The sequence below is a fragment of the Rhodnius prolixus genome, unplaced genomic scaffold (assembly GCF_049639745.1).
Source record: "Rhodnius prolixus isolate KJV_2025 unplaced genomic scaffold, Rpr scaffold_33, whole genome shotgun sequence".
NCBI classification, from domain to species: Eukaryota; Metazoa; Arthropoda; class Insecta; order Hemiptera; family Reduviidae; genus Rhodnius; species Rhodnius prolixus.
The window spans coordinates 451,481-468,922 of record NW_027411608.1 but is presented as its reverse complement, the minus strand read 5'-3'; the positions used below and the strand labels follow the sequence as shown (position 1 = coordinate 468,922).

Below are 17,442 nucleotides of genomic sequence, written 5' to 3'. Positions count from 1 at the left end.
TTCCTGGCCCATTCTTCCACAGTTAAGTACACCTTCAACAAAAAAAAAAGGTAATTTTACCCCAATTTGTAGCTGTAGATGTAAGTGTAGATGTTATCTCAAACGACGGCGAGTCAACGCGCAACTCTTCTGCACATCCCCTTCTCAACCCGTTCTTCTACGAGCGCAACCCCACTAACCCCATTTTTATGTCACAGTACATCTTTCCGTCGACATTCTTACGCGCACCGCACAAAGCGCTCGCGCGTACTTGTAGCCCACAGTTGGGTAAAAATACAAAATAAAGCAGAAAAATTAATCTCTATTTTTAGAAAATTAACGCTCTTGGGGGGAATAAATAATTCCTCTAGGAATAAATTGTTATAAAATATTCTTTTATATACATAGATTTTTTTACCTTAGTATTCGTCTAGAATGTAATCTTTTTTTTACCTTAGTATAAGGGTTGATTAAACGCCAAAAGGTACACAAATCAGCAAGTACCCAATTATTCATTCATACTTCTAGTATCGTATATTTTAGAATAGATTAGATGTCACAGACCCTTATGCTGGCCTTTTATCACCCATAAATATTTTTCTATTAGATTAATAAAAGATGTATCTCATCATCATAGTTAGATTCTAAAGAAAAATGGAAAGTTGGAGTTGGTCTTTTACTGTTGTAATTTGAATTACGGAGTTAAAACTAAAATTCAGCACAAATTACATAGTTCATGACAAATAAATTATACTTGTAATTATAATTCATTCATTTTCAAACTAGTGTTTTGTTTTTGTGATAGTGTTTTGTTTTTCAGATAGTGTTTTGTTCTTGTGATAGTTTTTTGTTTTTCAGATAGTGTTTTGTTTTTCAGATAGTGTTTTGTTCTTGTGATAGTTTTTTGTTTTTCAGATAGTGTTTTGTTTTTCAGATAGTGTTTTGTTCTTGTGATAGTTTTTTGTTTTTCAGATAGTGTTTTGTTTTTGTGATAGTGTTTTGTTTTTCAGATAGTGTTTTGTTCTTGTGATAGTTTTTTGTTTTTCAGATAGTGTTTTGTTTTTCAGATAGTGTTTTGTTCTTGTGATAGTTTTTTGTTTTTCAGATAGTGTTTTGTTTTTGTGATAGTGTTTTGTTCTTGTGATAGTCTTTTGTTTTTCAGATAGTGTTTTGTTTTTCAGATAGTGTTTTGTTTTTCAGATAGTATTTTGTTTTTCAGATAGTGTTTTGTTTTTGTGATAGTTTTTTGTTTTTCAGATAGTGTTTTGTTTTTCAGATAGTATTTTGTTTTTCAGATAGTGTTTTGTTCTTGTGATAGTGTTTTGTTTTTCAGATAGGGTTTTGTTTCTGAGATAGTGTTTTGTTTTTCAGATAAGGTTTTGTTTCTTTGATAGTATTTAGTTTTTCAGATAGTCTTTTGTTTTTCAGATAGTGTTTTGTTTTTGTGATAGTTTTTTGTTTTTCAGATAGTATTTTGTTTTTCTGATAGTGTTTTGTTCTTGTGATAGTGTTTTGTTTTTCAGATAGGGTTTTGTTTCTGAGGTAGTGTTTTGTTTTTCAGATAGGGTTTTGTTTGTGAGATAGTGTTTAGTTTTTGTAATAGTATTTCGTTTACAGTTTTAAAGGAGGGTTTGCGCTACATTATGGAGAAAATTTGGGAATTTTTTCTTTTATAGAAAAATAGAATAAAATTGTCAAAGTTGGGTGTTTTTCAAAGTTACACTTTTTTTTTTGCAGTTTTTGACTCTCAACCCTTAAACAACTGTCCTACCGGAAACAGTTTTAATTTGTAAATTTCCGCTATCAGCTGATTGCAAAACACATTCGTACGCACAAACAGACCAATTAGTACAAATTACGTTTTTTAACCAAATTTCTGGAAAACAACTTAAGCGATTTCCTTAAAATTTGGTAGAACTTTTTGTTCAGTATAGGACCCCAGTACTTATGTTTAAAAAATAAAATTTGAATTAGGGGGGCTTTTTTGGGGGTAAAACCTCTATAGGATCATTTCATAATCACTTACACTCTCATTAATAATGTTAATAAGAATTTTTAATTTGAGGGGAAATTCTAAATTTGAAGTAAAATCGACCGACCGGAAACATATATCTTTACAGCATCAATATTTCCGTTTTTTACAAGGTCGCTTCCTCATCCGCTGAGTCTATTCAAAATATTTGTTGAAAAAAATTAAACATTGAGTACTCCAAACAAAATGGCTGCCATATACTATAAACTCTTCCATACCGAGTCACACGCACGAGTCTGTTATTTATGTTGAAAATTCAGTCAAACAGTTGTATAAACATGTGTATATATTATTATGTTGGATATGTTATTTATCCATTTACATAATCAATATGAATTGAATATATGTATAATGTTTGCATAAGTTAGTGTGTGTGTATGTCTATTAGTTGTATTAAGTTTTGAAAATCAACATTAAGTCATTGATTAACATATTTTCTAAAACTGATGCGACAAAAAAAATCACATGAAAGTTTCTCTTATCAAACCTAGTACGATGTATTGCGATCGTTGTCTTATAAGTATTGTCGCATTTTCATCGGAAATATAGAAATAGAAATAGAATAGAAAAGAAATTTATTATTCTGGGACAATTGTCCCCTAAGAATAAATACAGGAACAAATAGAGGCCTTAGCAGTGTGGCCTGTGATTATACAGAAATTAAATAAATAAATAAATATTTACAAAAGTGAAAATATAATAAGTGAAAATGAAAGTAAAAATAAAATAATAAAACAGCAGAAATTAAGGAAATAAATTAAAAGAATTAGAATTTCGGAGGAAGCTGAATAGAAAGTAGATAACTGAATAGACGGGATTTAAAGATGGATAGGGTAGGAGCATGGCGGACAGATGAAGGCAAGGAGTTCCAGAGAGAGGTAGCACGTATGAGGAAGGACTTGTCAAAGGATGAGGTACGGTGAGAGGGAATATAGAGATCAGATGAGCGAGATCTAGTGTTACGGGAATGGATGGAGGATTTAAACTTAAGGAGTTGAAAAATATAGGAAGGCCTTTGAGACTGGATGACTTGAAAAAGGAAAGAAGCCAAAAAATATTGGCGGCGATAGACAGGAAAAAGCCACTTCAACTCATCGTAGCAGTGCGAAATGCGAGAGACTCTGGAAATGCTGAAAATAAATCTTATGAAGCAGTTCATGAGGCGCTTAAGCTTAGCTTCAATATCACCAGAAAGACCGCCATACACTAAACAACCATAGTCGAAATGGGGGAATATAAGAGAGGAAACTAGGAGTTGCCGAGTCTTAATTGGAAAAAGGTGACGGGAACTATTAAACTGCTTAAGGATATGGATGGAACGACGAGAGATTTGGGAAACATGGTTTTTCCAGGATAGGTTTTGATCGAAAGTGATACCAAGGTTTTTCACAGAGGAACAATATTTTATTGGGGTATTGTAAAGGAAAAGATTAGGAAGAGGAGCCAATGATTTAAGGAGTGGGTTGGAGCCAATAACTATAGCTTTGGTCTTTTCTACATTCAGGGTAAGCTTATTGTTCGTGGCCCATGCTGAGATATTATTGAGGTCTTCTTGAAGTTTAAATACAGCTTCAAACAAATCCGACGGGGAAAAGGATATGTAAATCTGAAAATCATCAGCATAGAGGTGATACTGGGAATGAGAGATGGAAAGAGGAAGGTCATTGATGTAAATTGAGAAGAGGGTGGGAGATAGGGAAGAACCTTGAGGTACACCGCGTGACAAAGGAAGAAGTGAAGAAGGATTACTATCGGGAGTGACAACGAATTGGGAACGATTAGACAGGAAGGATTGGAACCAACGGAGGGTGCTATTGGAAAAAGAGAGGGATTGTAGTTTAGATAGCAGGATATGATGGTCAACGGTATCAAAGGCTTTGGAGAAGTCTAGGAGTATAAGGATGGTAAGTTTTTGGTCGTCAATAGCCGTCTGCAAGTCATGGGTAATTTTCAAGAGTGCAGAATGAGTGGAATAAGAAGGACGAAAGCCAGATTGGAGTGGATTAAGGAGATTGTTTTGTTCGAGGTAATTAGAAAGCTGGGATTGCACTAAACGTTCAAAGGGTTTGGAGAAATTTGCGTTTTAAGATCCGGATTTTATAAGTGTGTGTGTGTGTGTAAATCACTCTAAAAGTATGAAATCGCTGGAAAACTGCTGACCGTAATTTTCATAGTGATTAAACAATCTCATAACCGGAAGTAGTAATAACGAGATTTTTTTCCGGAAATGGCTGAAACTCCGATTTCCTTCAACCAGATTTCCTAGCAATTTTGGAGAAAGTCAAGTGAGTCTTAATACCAGATGGTTTCCTACTCTTCAAAACGTCAAGACAGCGGGTCTAGTGGACAAGAGCGTGGCTTTGTAAGTGGGAGATCACCCAGTTCGAAACCTGCGTATGGCTACTTTTTTATTTGTTTGGGAAAAAAAAGCTTCCGCCCCCACCCCCGCCCACGACTCCTAATTGGTAGTTGGACGTTCAAGCCCCGCCTGAAAAAAAAAAATAGGCGATTACTCCAGATGGCTACCAGGAATCTATAACGCACAGCAATTAAAGTTTACTTTGACATTGTATAATCTTAGAATTACCTAAAGTTTATTTCAGATATTTTCATCGGAAAATTAGTTTTAGGGCATTGTGAGTAATGGGTGAGGCTAGGCTTTTCTCAAAATTTTCATTGTGACGTATGTAATCGTGAAAAATTATTTAAGAGAAAGTCGTTGTAAATACTCCTTACAGAATTGAGCTCCTGTTCAGTAAAGCTGAGAACAGATATTTGAATCGATCGCAATACTTCCACTTTTTAATAAAGGAAGGAAAAAGTGCAAGAAGTAACGTCAACTGTAATAATTGATTTATCTATCAAAATGAAATTACAAAATTAACTTATTGACAAGCCTCTATCGATTAATTCATATCTGCAAAATTACATTCAATTTTTTTTTTTTTTGTATAATTTTATACCAAGAGTGGGTAAAACAGCTGATGTTTTCAAAGTGATATATCGATTTGGATCCTGTACAGTGAGTGCCGTCTGTAATATACAGCTGGTAGTGAATTTTAAATTTATTACATTATTTTATTATTCAAAAGGCACTGACTTTAAAAATGGCAGATTCAATAATCGGAAAGATTATTTATTCTTCCACTCTGGCTTAAGAAAAATTATGTAATAAATTATCAAAATTAACTTTTCAAAAAAAAAAGAAAAAATCTGAATTCTTTTTCTAAAAACCATTTTTAGTGACTCAGTATCTCAAAATCGGAATTCTGCTTTTGACGTCATTAATTCAGACATTAAATAAATCAGAAGTCAATTAATCAGTTTAAAATGTGAATTCATTTTTCTCGTTAATATTTTTTCTCACAAAATATATTTGCTACTATTAATAAATAGAATGAGTAATATTTTTTTAATGTATTTGTTTACCAACTATATTAATAGAATTGATTTTAAAAAAAAGAAATAAAATGATAAATATCTGTGAATGAATCATATGTTATTGTACACAGTAATCAGTTTAAATAAATACATCAATCACTAGCGCTGTCTATAGTTTGCTATATTAACTACGTTGTCTCTTCGTTAGTCAACTTGAACGCATGCTAAATATTGTTTTTACCTCACGGTGAACAGCTGTTTGATATTGTAGTTTTTTTTTAAATTTATTTATATTCATTTCTTTCTCCTACAGAGAATGACGTAATATTTATTTAATCCATTTTATATGAAACTAAGAGAAGAGTAAAAAAAGCATTGTCTTTCCGGTTTTTTCACGTAAACAAGATCGACATTAACAGACGTCAACTGAATCCTTGAGTACTGCAATTTATAGTCAAATCAGCTTCTTGCAATCTTAATGTTTTTACTCAGTCTAACTAGATGAGGAAAGTATTCTTATCGTCAAATTTTCCATAATGAGTACCGGGTACTACCTGTTTTGGGGTCCCCAATTTGGGATTGGGCCCATCCGGATACCTGACTAGCGATCAAAAGCTCTTAACCGGAAATTCACATTGGATGGATTTTTTTTTCACTTTTCCGAGGTTTTGTCGCGTCGAGTCTTGGCGCCAGATTGTTCAAGGCGATGTTTATTTCCTATACTCTCCTCTCTTTTCGGGGGATAACAAGGCGAGCAGTATTCTTGATCAGGCTTAAATTATAGTCTAAACCTAAAGCCTAACCTAACCTGTACGGTCAGTAAATTTAGAGTTGGCTTCCATTAACATCAGCTGGTTTTTATTGACATTGCTAGGGAGAGTTCTTAGAATATATAAATGCGACAGTTTAGCACAGAACAGTAACAAGTCTGGGACATATATGTCTTTAGCTCTTACATGTATACAGGGTGTACGCGGAGGAGTGGTCGAAACTTCGGGAGGTGATTCAGCAGCTCAAATGCAACAAAAAATAATCTCTACACTTTGGCCCGATTCTCAATAGTGTCCAAGATATGTGCATTCTTAACTTTCCATCGATATTCGCGATTTTCGCTATAAAAACGGACGTAACTTTTCTATCCTTTATCCTACAACAAATCTGCTTATTCTAAACGAAAGAGCATTAAATTTTAAACATTAAAGTAAAAATGTCATTGTTATAAGAAACGTTTTGAGGCTCTGGATTAAGCAAATTTATATGAAATTTAATGCTCTTTCGTTTGAAATAAGCAGATTTTTTGTAGGATAAAGGATAGAAAAGTTACGGCCATTTTTATGGTGAAAAAACGCTAATATCGACGGAAAAGTTAAAAATGTTAAATATCTTGGACACTGTAGAGAATCGGGCCAGAGTGAATAGAATATTTATTGCTGCATTTCCGAAACCTCCCGAAGTTTTGACCACTCCTCCGCATACACCCTATATAGAGGCATACCCAGTGCTTGGCTCTAGATCTAGTAGGAATACAGCTAGGAATAGATTTGTGAGGCTGTATGTGACAATCTTACAGACCAGTAGCAGTCCCTTAGGACTATAAGACAAACACAATCAGACCGATGTAATCTTCGGGACTTGAAATACAAGAGTAGACTAAATTCTATCCGAAGATCTCTGCGTGGAAATCCAATTCACTAACCACTATGCTAATCTACTCGCGAAGAAAGTATTATTATTCGCCAGATTGTTCTCCTCCATATCACCAATAGATAGTTCAGAATCCAAAGATTCATAAAATCTAAAGTACAAATCTTCGTGGAAAACATAACCTAGATAAAATGAATTGAAATATTTCTCATAATTCAATTCGGGGTGAGGGAAAATGTCAAGAATACAAATATAATATCAAGCACAGGGTGGGAATGCACGAGGGGCTTCATGTTTTATATATATATTTTGAAATGATACATTAGAATGTTTTTTTTGTTTTTTTGGCAACACTGCTTTTAAGGAGGGAATACTCGATTATGGACTCGTTCCAAATCGAACTTTATATCGCTAGCTTTTTTATTCACATTTTTGCGTTGGCTCCCTCCCTGCTGGGAGTTATAAATATTTGAATTGTAAAATATCAATGGGGGGATCATCGTCTACACATGTATTTTCAACTGTTAGAAAACTGCACGCTATTATCTCACGTATTGAAAAGGAAGTTTCATTTGAAATTCGACGTGACATTACATTAGTTTTATCACTTAGGTATGACATTTTTGTTTTCTTTTTTCCAGAGAACAACACGTTTAGTGGGGTTCTAAAGTTGAGAAGTCTCGCTAAGTGCGGAAAATAGTCATAATAATACTCGTTGTGTGAGTAAATACCCGTAATTAAATGCTATTTAAAAATCACTCAGTCTTCGAAACCAGTTCATTTAGAACTCTAGATAATATTTTAAAAGTTGAAAGCAAAATATACTGTGCCCGTTATGGAGTCCCTCCAGAAATGTCGTACATTACAGTCTACTCTCTAATATCGCAGCCAGAATGTCCCTTTTAGGGAAAGGGCTGAGCCATTAGGACTGGCCTTGACATTCTTCCCCTTCTTCTTCCCCAACATTCCGCCGAAAAAACCCATTACCTCCATTACTCACATTTCAAACATGTTCAAACTTGCAAAAAAAAAAAAAAAAAAAAATGGATATAGGGACATTCCTATTGATGAGAAGTATGTTAAATGTCGCCAATATAGGGTGCGTTCCACTAAGCGCTCACAACGATCAAAATATACCTTCAGCCGTTCCCACATGACAACCGCGAAAACGTCACTAATGACGTCATTATTTTTGCTCACGCGAAACTCACAACGCACCCCCATCTTAAAAGCTGGGTCGAAGTAGGGTGTTCAGAAATTTGGCGCAATTTTTAAAAGAAAAGATGGCGACCGACAAAAATTATATCATGTAAATGAAAGCATTATCTCATGCAAATAATTGAATGTGTTTCTCGAAAGTCTAAAAAAAATAATAAAATGAAAAATTACTTATCCCTTTAAATCACTGAATAACGATCAATTACACTTTGATAGTTAATAATACGTGGCCTAAGTTTTCGCTTTTCACTATTGCGATTTTGTAAAATTGCATTCCACTCTTCATCGGAACTAGATGAAGAACTTTCTAAAGCATTATTACGTTGCATCAATAAATATCCAACAATTGGTTGTTGCTACAAAAGAGATTTTAATTTTATTTAAACGTAAATTTTATAAATACTTCACGAAAATGTAATATAAAAATTGAATTATATATTACATATATTTTTAATATAAGTCAACTTTACCAATAATTAATAAAGTTTATTATAACTGCATATAAACGGGGTTAAAATTAAAAAACAACCCCTTCTAGCTTCTGACTTATTTTCGAGGTCGCCAATGTTTACATGAACGGTTAAAACGCCCCATAGTCCATTCCACTTCGAGTTTTCGATTGTAACGCTCGCAAGCAAGTGGAACGGGCAAAACCGCGCGGTCGTGAGCACGATCGTTGTGAGCGGTTAATGGAACGTTGCACCCATAATGCATTTAATATGCAAATATTAAAAATATAATTTCTTTCAGGTTGTAAGATGGAGATCTACAGTATATTTATTTGATTAACTAATTAGTTTATACTTCCGCTTCTAATCTGAGGAAAGTACTGCAATCGTGCCACCTTTTGGCAATTGAATTTTCAACTTAAAAATCTTCTGAGAGCGAAAATAGTGATTTTTATGAACCAGGCTATTGAATTGTAAAAGCTATTTTTTTTTTTAATTACCAATTATTTATTGTTTTCTGTACCTGCGATCGTTTCCGTAACTGGCAATTGTAGGTAACCTTGTTGCTTAGTGCTTTTCTATTCTTTATATTAATTATATCTGTTACGTAAGACATCTGTGTACTAAAATTTATTTACATTCATCAGAATTATTTTCAATATTGTTAGCCAGAATATAGGAAGGTTATTCTAGGTTACAAAGCAGGGATGCCCCTAAATTTTAAATGTAAATGGTAGTACAAAACTTCTAATTTTGAACTGGAAATTTTATTTACTATTAGATAGTGAATTTAGCAGTTAACAGTATATTGAATTTATTTTCTGGTGATAAATGTTTAAACACTCATATGAGCGATCCTCACCGTAACAATTAACGTAATAAAAATTTTCCTGTAACGATTTTGTACGATAAAATCGATAAAAACACCAGCAAATCTTGTTTGGTAAAGTGGCTTTCATACTTGAGTGAATATTTCTTTCGAATTAGGAATGTTTACTTCTACAAGATTTCTGTAATAATATAAGTATCAAAGCCGCTCAACACACTTGACTGGCACATTAGGGGGAAGCTATTATTCCCTTCTTCCGCAAAACTGCCTTGAGAAGTACGAGTATTTTCCATAGGGAAAAGGTTCAAATAATAGTTACAAGTCTAAAGAAAATCTTTTCAGTTCCCCCTCCCAAAAAAATTGAAAAGTTGATTCAGCAAAGTAATCATTTTGTGCGGCCAATTTGGACAAAACACATCTCGATGATGGTATTGAATCGAAACATTAAATTTAATCACCTCGATGATGGTATTGAATCGAAATATTAAATTTACACACCTCGATGATGGTATTGAATCGAAATATTAAATTTAAACACCTCGATGATGGTATTGAATCGAAGTATTAAATTTAAACACCTCGATGATGGTATTGAATCGAAATATTAAATTTACACACGTCGATGATGTGGTATTGAATAGAAATATTAAATTTAAACACCTCGATGATGTGGTATTGAATCGAAATATTAAATTTACACACCTCGATGATGGTATTGAATCGAAATATTAAATTTAAACACGTCGATGATATGGTATTGAATCGAAATACAGTCGAACCTTGCTTAACGAGCATAATTCGTTCCAGAACCTTACTCGTTATGCGAAATACTCGTTAAGCGAAACAATTTTTTTATATAAATTAAAATAAAAGGGGATAATTGCTAGATCAGCCACACTTACACCATTTTCTCGTTTCTCAATGATTTTACGTTTCAATTCTAACGTTATTTTATTTAATTTTTTTCGAAACCATTTTGTTAGAGGGATAACAAAATAAACACAATAATATTTAAACACAAATGTCACTATATGGACTTCCCCTATACACCACTCATTCGGTGAAGTTCGGTTTCGACTGTATCAATGCATTAGATACGTGGAGAATATGAAACGCATATGCGTAAACAGGAATGACTAATCGAAGAATGCGCAGTCAGCGAAATGTCATTAGAAAACTATCGTTATGCGAAACATCGCTCGCTATAAGAATCAATTTGTTTTACTCGTTATGCGAATTACTCGTTAAGAGAGGTGCTCGTTATGCGAGGTTCCACTGTATTAAATTTAAACACCTCGATTTTCGGTTTCCTCCCCCCTCCCCTACAGACTCGGGAGTCCTGACAAAATATTTCCGCTCAGAATGCAAATCTGCACGATCACAATACTGCACTACAATAAGTGGAAGCGGAATGAATCTATGACTAATTAAGTTGCATGTATAGTCGTGCATGAAATAGAGTGATTTTACTGGTGGAGTGTCAGCTGATTTCTTGGATTGTAAGTTTGTACACAATCTTTATACTTTAAGTAGGGGGTAAAAAAAAGAAGTAAATAAATAAGTGAAATGTCAACCTGGCCGAGTTAGATAAATTGATATTAATACGACAGCCGTGTGATAAATGACTATGCCGTTACAGTAACGTCACTATCACACCTCTTGAGGAACACTCTAATTCCCTGGGGCTCTTCCAATCCCTCCCTCTCCCCAGGGCCCCACAGTCACTCCCCAGTAGAGAATACTTTTCCTACTATTCTGCAGCGAAGGATGAACAATCTGAGTTCTGACTTTCTATTACAAGTTTAATAGCGACACCAAGGTCAACAGTTTTTATATTCTAGTTGAAGATTTAGTCAATTTTTTATGCTGAGTGTTCAAAGTAAAATTAACCAGAATTAAATTATTATACTACAATAATTTAGTGAAAAAAAAAACACTGTTTCGAACTCAAGGAACCTCAAGCCGCCCATTTTCGGTAAAAACACAAAAAAAAAAGGAAAAATCCGCACGATCGCCCCACAGGAGGAGGAAAAGCGGAAAGAAAATCAACCAAACTTTTCCTTTATTACACACGCGAGTCCTGGCTGAGTTAACAACGGCCAACTTAATTGATTTTTATGTTTAAAAAAAATACGACAATGTAACCAATCTAGCCAACTTTACCTTGGGATTTCCCGTCCATAGACGAGGGACGGCCTTCTTTTGCGTTTTTAACTAAATATTTACGTCATCATTGTAGGTACTAAGCTAAATATTTTCAATTTAAATATTTATAAACTTGACTTTTATAAGTTTGACGTGATATTGGGGGGGGTTTATAAATTTTTGAAACAATCACATCCATGTCTTGTCGCCGCAATTTAACTTTATTAAATATTACAAAATCGCTAGAAAACCACAAAATTTATTCATCAATTTATGGCATTTCCGGTTGTTTTTTTTTGCCAAAAAAAATGTATATTACTGAGTCAGTGAATTTCAAAATCTATAAGACGTTGATCCGGCCTGTGCTTATGTACGGCTCCGAAGCATGGGCCATGTCAAAAGTAGATGAGAGGTCCTTGGCGGTATTCGAGCGGAAGGTTCTCCGTAGAGATTTATGGCCCTGGTACGTGATGGACAGAACTGGAGAATCAGGAAAAACCGGGAGGTATACGCTTTGTTCAAGGAGCCGGATATCGTCAAAATTTGTAAAACTCGGAAGACTGCGATGGGCAGGGCACGTGGCAAGGATAGGGGATGATGAAATTCCCAAAAAAAATTGTGGATGGTAGCGTACAAGGTCCCAGGAGGGTAGGCAGACCAAGAACGCGATGGCAGGACTGTGTGGGGCTTGCTTTGGCATTGCTTGGATTCCGTAACTGGAGGGCGGCTGCGCAGGAAAGAGACGCCTGGCAGGAAACGTCTTGAGGTTGCCCAAGACTCTTCATGAGTTGTAGCGCCATTTAAGAAGAAGAAATGAATTTCAAATATGAAATTTCAAGTCGGCGTAGCAATCCTCGAGACAGCGCTTTAAGACTTTTTGTCATGTTCAGAGACCAGTGGAGATTGTGTTGCCAAAAACGACTTAATGAAAACCCCTGAATCTCTTTAGGCCTTCAGCCTCTTTAGCTGCGATACTTCGGGGATTAAAAGAATAACAGGATTGCCTTCTTTTTTTTTTTTCAATCAATAGATAAAATTCAATATAAACACCTCCAAAAAGGTGTTTAACGGACCTTTCCCAGTTAATATTCAGGCACTTCAAGGAAGCCTCAATGCAGACGCATTTTTGAAGCGTTCAATAATTATTGTACAAGTATGGCGTTAGTTCCGAACAGCTGATTTTATCAGCAACGCTCTCTGTGTATGACGAGCATCAAACATAGCAGTGTTTAAATTAAGAGATTTATAATTAGACTTGGCCAAAACTGCTTTTCATTGTTATGCACTGTTTTATAAATATTTAGACATATTTAATTTACAAGAGCAATTATTATTATTCAGTTTAATCAATTCAATCGTTTATTTGTAGATTTCTTTCTATTTTTATAGTCCGAATTCTTTCTACAGAGCCTTGCTAATCTCTTTTAATGTTTGCTTTGTCTCATATGAATCGGTCTGTATAATTTCTTTGAAAAATATTGTCTAGAATAATTTCATTTTCAAATTTCTGTTTTCTTTTCAAGTTGTAACTTATTAAATGTAAATAATACTAGTTAGAGCACAAAGTTGGCTTTGTCGTTTTAACCGGTGACCAGTAAACCTTGCCCTAGATAATTTTGCTATTATTTACCGTAATATTTATTTAAATATCAACAATTAAAGCGCACGTAAACAATTAGTGGATTAAGTTTTTTTAAGTTAAAAAAAAAAGGTAGTTTAAGTACGAGCTCAAGTATAACAGCAAGGAACGGTATTAAGTAAGGTTAGGCAACTTTACTGGTCTGTATTTTGGAAAAAGTCCTGTGAGTGACAACACCAGTTTTTTTTTTTAAATTTTAAATTATTATTTTTAAGTTTACTATTGTTTACCTAATTCATTGTCTGAATCCATTTATTGGAATGTAACCTTCACTTTGGTCAAGGTTATGTTGTTAATAATGTTGCTCAGAAGGAGAACTTACAGCTGTTTTGGGGTTTTTCCAACATGGCTGTTTTGATTCACTTTTTTTTTACCATGTAAAGATAAGTTTTTTGTCACCACGTCGGCCAATTGTTTGTTTCAATTTTCTCTCTCTCTCTCTTTTTTTAGGTTAGAAAATGTGCAGATAATCTATTTTATGTATTCATTGGAAATATACGTATTCAAATCTACAAATTAAACAATATGCCTTCGAGATTTTCTCGTGTATAGGTGCAAAAAATTTCTTGGTAGCCCAAAAGTTTTATATGAAACTTGTTCCCAGTAAAAACAAAAAAAAACAAAAAAATCGATTAAGGGCACATTTCGATTAATGGCCAAAAAGGGTGTGAGTAAGCTTTCCTCTAATAAAGCTAAGGTATCGAAATTGAGAGCAGAGTGGATCAGCACACTGTGCGTCAGGTCGAGATCATTAAGGTCTCTCGGGGTGTAAACAGCTGTCTGCTTCTTCAATGTGTCCTTGGTATTTCATTAGTATAGTATTTGCGTATACTTTTTTTTTTTAATTTATATATTATAAAGGCATTTGTGGATCAGCTGTTTTTTTTTTTTTTTGATCAGCTGATTAGTTTTTTTCTGTGCTTTAATAAATTTGAAAAAAAAAAGTTTTTTAAATTATACGTTTTTTTTTTTACAATAGCCCAAATTAATGCGTCACTTAGTCAGTTGCGTAATTTAAGAAATAAACAAAACTTTATTAACTACGCATTGTAGGTCTAAATTACACTCGCAAGAAAATAATTGGGACTGGTTAGTCTACCCCACCCTAAATCACTTCTCTTTTTTCTTTATATAATCTGGTAGAATGTTTACAGCTTTAGACTTATGAATTCCTCCGGCTAAAGAATCTGCCAAAATTTGATCATTGAAATAGTACGTACACGAGAAGTAATTCATTCCCGAAGTATTTATAACCTTATAACCAGATGAGGTGAATCTTCTATACTAGGCTAGTAACAATTGTTATAAACCAAAAGGCAAGTTGCAGCTTGTTTTTTGGGGAATGTAGCGTGTCGCATCATCTTGTTTTCACAAATTTTTGGTTGAAGCTCCCCCCTTCCTCCATGAGAAAATTTGATCCAAGAAATTTTAGAGTGAGGGGAATGTGGAGAATTCTTTTTTTCCGGTTTCCCAATAAGGCATTTTTGTTTAAATCATTTTCCTGGAACGTTGTGGCTAAGTAGTATTGAGAAATATCTATTTATTAATAAATAATAGTATAGCAAATTATTTATGTAGTATAATAAATAAATAAATTCCGTGAAAAGTTAATAATTATTTCTACAAAGAATTATTATTACTGCGAATTAGTTGAATTTAAAATTACGAGACTTACAAATACATTACAATAACTTTAAATTCCTTTATTTATGCCTCTTTTATCTGACTAAGTTTATAAATAATTAATAAAGAATTAATAAATTAAATAAAGTAAATTATGTCTGAAATGACTCGTACCATTTCGAAAGTACTGCCGCTCCGTAGAAGGTAAACTAGATTGTTTAACATTGTGTGTTAGGCGTTACCATGGCAACCCTGTTTATGTAACATCCTCCAATCACGTTACGTTATTACTCGTACTTAAATTACGTTATTTTTTATTTTTTTTTTTTATTTTACATTAAAATAATTATGTAATTTGATCAGATATTCTTCCAATTGATACTGATGAATTTTACGGGTTAAAATATTCCGGAAACGGAAACAAATCGCAGGAAAACGATTTTTGGCTCACAACAAAGAACTTCCCCCCTCCCATCTGGACGTTTGTGGAATAGAACTGTGTGGTGGTTCAACCCAAATACAACCAAAATCTTCAGAAAATTGAATCTCTACAATACTAAATAGTACGACTTCAATCCATTGTTAATTGCTGTACGTCTGTTTTTTTGTACGTTGCATCAAGTATACGCTTATAATATTGAAGTAAATTATCTTTTTTTAGTATAAGTTCAGAGTTTCAAAAAAGAAACTATTAGTGTCACGAGAGATCATTCCAGTTCTGTTTATCTGCAGTTTTTTTTTTTTTTTTTGGCGCGGCACACTTTAACAATTTGAAAAATTTTCGCGGCACACTAACAATAAGATAAGTTTAAAAGTATTTTACTTATCCCATAATACACTGTGTAAAATAATTTATGTTTATTTTCAATATAAAATAAAATAATATTGTACTACAAAAAACAATATATGTTTATTAAGGGATTAATTTCAAAGTTAATAATAGGAATACTTTTAATGAGAAATTTGAGCTTGATGTTTTTTTAATTTTTTAATTTTTAATTACATTTAAATGGTAATATTAACGATGGCATCACTAAAGTTGGAGAAGAATTAGATAACAAGTAAGATTGGAGAAGTTGGAGTTTGTTGATGGGTGAAATGGGTGGGCGTAAAACTTTTAATTAGGATTTACAGTTGGTAATTCTGACCTTCGAATTGGCTGTGTTCCGATGTCTGGAACAGGTGGAAAACACGTTCTACAGATGTTCAGATCACTGAAGCGGAAAGGTGCATTTATTTTATTCGCTTCCTTCCGTAAAAATTCTTAAAACAAATATCTTGAGTGGACACTCTTGTCCATTTGCTACATTTGAATAAAATTACACCATTAAAGGCAACAGGAACATTCATTCTGGAAAATTGGGCATAATCCCCCATAATTCCTAGAATAGGAAGAAAAATAAAACAAGTTCCCTCCTCAAAGAATTGTTCCAGTACATCTTGAAGAGAGATATTGCGATTTAAGAAATATGAGGCGTTTTAAGAAATCGCTAAAATTTCAATGTCTAATATCTCGCTTACTATAACGTACAGAAAGATGATATTTCTCACAATTCTGGAATTAGAAATGGTCTTGGATTGAGCAAAATTTCATAGTATTCTGTACAATACTTTATAAGATATTGCAATTTGAAATATGGAGCGTTTTAAGAAAACGCTAAATTTCAATGTCTAATATCTCGCTTACTATAACGTACAGAAAGCTGATATTTCTCACAATTCTAGAGTTAGGAGTGGTCTTTGATTAAGCAAAATTTCATAGTATTCTGTACAATACTTTATAAGATATTGCAATTTGAAATATGGAGCGTTTTAAGAAAACGCTAAATTTCAATGTCTAATATTTCGCTTACTATAACGTACAGAATGCTGATATTTCTCACAATTCTAGAGTTAGTAAGGGTCTTTGATTGAGCGAAATTTCATAGTATTCTGTACAATACTTTATAAGATATTGCAATTTGAAATATGGAGCGTTTTAAGAAAACGCTAAAATTCAATGTCTAATATCTCGCTTACTATAACGTACAGAATGCTGATATTTCTCACAATTCTAGAGTTAGTAAGGGTCTTTGATTGAGCGAAATTTCATAGTATTCTGTACAATACTTTATAAGATATTGCAATTTGAAATATGGAGCGTTTTAAGAAAACGCTAAATTTCAATATCTAATATCTCGCTTACTATAACGTACAGAAAGCTGATATTTCTCACAATTCTGGAATTAGAAATGGTCTTGGATTGAGCAAAATTTCATAGTATTCTGTACAATACTTTATAAGATATTGCAATTTGAAATATGGAGCGTTTTAAGAAAACGCTAAATTTCAATGTCTAATATTTCGCTTACTATAACGTACAGAAAGATGATATTTCTCACAATTCTAGAGTTAGAAAGGGTCTTTGATTGAATAAAATTTCATATTATTCTGAACAATACTTTTTAAGATATTACGATTTGAAATATGGGGCGTTTTAAGGATTGGCTAAATTTCAATGTCC

The 17,442-nt window shown here is 33.4% G+C and overlaps 2 protein-coding genes across 2 annotated transcripts in view; one reads left to right on the top strand and one right to left on the bottom strand.

Moving 5' to 3' along the window:
- Art7 (arginine methyltransferase 7) overlaps positions 1-17,442 on the top strand; it is a 52,907-nt gene that overhangs the window by 22,449 nt on the left and 13,016 nt on the right. The gene's annotated exons all lie outside the window — the stretch shown is intronic.
- LOC141455205 (uncharacterized) overlaps positions 1-17,442 on the bottom strand; it is a 40,838-nt gene that overhangs the window by 22,262 nt on the left and 1,134 nt on the right. The window lies entirely within an intron of this gene.